The sequence below is a fragment of the Coregonus clupeaformis genome, unplaced genomic scaffold (genome assembly GCF_020615455.1).
Source record: "Coregonus clupeaformis isolate EN_2021a unplaced genomic scaffold, ASM2061545v1 scaf1892, whole genome shotgun sequence".
NCBI lineage: Eukaryota > Metazoa > Chordata > Actinopteri > Salmoniformes > Salmonidae > Coregonus > Coregonus clupeaformis.
In genome coordinates, this window is record NW_025535346.1 from 60,001 (window position 1) to 62,500 (window position 2,500).

At 41.9% G+C, this 2,500-nt stretch overlaps 1 protein-coding gene across 1 annotated transcript in view; it reads right to left on the reverse strand.

Annotated features, from left to right (window-relative positions):
• The window catches only part of LOC121565232 (slit homolog 2 protein-like), a gene marked incomplete at its 5' end in the record, with an annotated part of 76,021 nt that overhangs the window by 32,469 nt on the left and 41,052 nt on the right, over positions 1-2,500 (reverse strand).

A 2,500-nucleotide genomic window follows, 5' to 3' on the forward strand; every position in this document is an offset into this window, starting at 1 on the left:
GTTCTGCTCTGTTCTGTTCTGTTCTGCTCTGTTCTGCTCTGTTCTGTTCTGCTCTGTTCTGTTCTGTTCTGTTCTGTTCTACTCTGTTCTGTTCTGTTCTGTTCTGTTCTGTTCTACTCTGTTCTGTTCTGTTCTGTTCTGTTCTGTTCTGTTCTACTCTGTTCTACTCTGTTCTGTTCTGTTCTGTTCTGTTCTGCTCTGTTCTGTTCTGTTCTATTCTGTTCTGATCTGTTCTGTTCTGCTCTGTTCTATTCTGTTCTGATCTGTTCTGTTCTATTCTGTTCTGATCTGTTCTGTTCTGTTCTGCTCTGTTCTGTTCTGCTCTGTTCTGCTCTGTTCTGCTCTGTTCTGTTCTGTTCTGTTCTGCTCTGTTCTGTTCTGCTCTGTTCTGTTCTGTTCTATTCTGTTCTGATCTGTTCTGAATGTCTGATTCGGTTCTACATACACTACCGTTCAAAAGTTTGGGGTCACTTAGAAATGTCCTTGTTTTCGAAAGAAAAGCACGTTTTTGGTCCATTAAAATAACATCAAATTGATCAGAAATACAGTGTAGACATTATTAATGTTGTAAATGGCTATTGTAGCTGAAAAACGGCTGATTTTTTATGGAATATCTACATAGGCGTACAGAGGCCCATTATCAGCAACCATCAGTCCTGTGTTCCAATGGCACATTGTGTTTGCTAATCCAAGTTGATCATTTTAAAAGGCTAGCTGATCATTAGAAAACCCTTTTGCAATTATGTTAGCACAGCTGAAAACTGTTGTACTGATTAAAGAAGCAATAAAACTGGCCTTCTTGAGACCAGTTGAGTATCAGGAGCATCAGCAATTGTGGGTTCGATTACAGGCTCAAAATGGCCAGAAACAAATAACTTTCTTCTGAAACTCGTCAGTCTATTCTTGTTCTGAGAAATGAAGGCTATTCCATGCGAGAAATTGCCAAGAAACTGAAGATCTCTGACGAAAAAAATTGCTTTTCTTTCGAAAACAATGACATTTCAAAGTGACCCCAAACTTTTGAACGGTAGTCGGTTCTACATATGAGCCACCAGGTGGTGATACAGGTTAACTACTGCTACAGACGGGTACTAAACCAGCTGCTACCTTATCATGAACACACAGGTTAACTACCACTACAGACGGGTACTAAACCAGCTGCTACCTTATCATGAACATACAGGTTAACTACCACTACAGACGGGTACTAAACCAGCTGCTACCTTATCATGAACACACAGGTTAACTACCACTACAGACGGGTACTAAACCAGCTGCTACCTTATCATGAACACACAGGTTAACTACCACTACAGACTGGTACTAAACCAGCTGCTACCTTATCATGAACATACAGGTTAACTACCGCTACAGACTGGTACTAAACCAGCTGCTACCTTATCATGAACATACAGGTTAACTACCACTACAGACGGGTACTAAACCAGCTGCTACCTTATCATGAAAACACAGGTTAACTACCACTACAGACGGGTACTAAACCAGCTGCTACCTTATCATGAACATACAGGTTAACTACCACTACAGACGGGTACTAAACCAGCTGCTACCTTATCATGAACACACAGGTTAACTACCACTACAGACGGGTACTAAACCAGCTGCTACCTTATCATGAACACACAGGTTAACTACCGCTACAGACTGGTACTAAACCAGCTGCTACCTTATCATGAAAACACAGGTTAACTACTACTACAGACGGGTACTAAACCAGCTGCTACCTTATCATGAACATACAGGTTAACTACTGCTACAGACGGGTACTAAACCAGCTGCTACCTTATCATGAACACACAGGTTAACTACCACTACAGATGGGTACTAAACCAGCTGCTACCTTATCATGAACACACAGGTTAACTACCACTACAGACGGGTACTAAACCAGCTGCTACCTTATCATGAACACACAGGTTAACTACCACTACAGACGGGTACTAAACCAGCTGCTACCTTATCATGAACATACAGGTTAACTACCACTACAGACGGGTACTAAACCAGCTGCTACCTTATCATGAAAACACAGGTTAACTACCACTACAGACGGGTACTAAACCAGCTGCTACCTTATCATGAACATTCAGGTTAACTACCACTACAGACTGGTACTAAACCAGCTGCTACCTTATCATGAAAACACAGGTTAACTACCACTACAGACGGGTACTAAACCAGCTGCTACCTTATCATGAACATTCAGGTTAACTACCACTACAGACGGGTACTAAACCAGCTGCTACCTTATCGTGAACATACAGGTTAACTACCACTACAGACGGGTACTAAACCAGCTGCTACCTTATCATGAACACACAGGTTAACTACCACTACAGACGGGTACTAAACCAGCTGCTACCTTATCATGAAAACACAGGTTAACTACTGCTACAGACGGGTACTAAACCAGCTGCTACCTTATCGTGAACATACAGGTTAACTACCACTACAGACGGGTACTAAACCAGCTGCTACC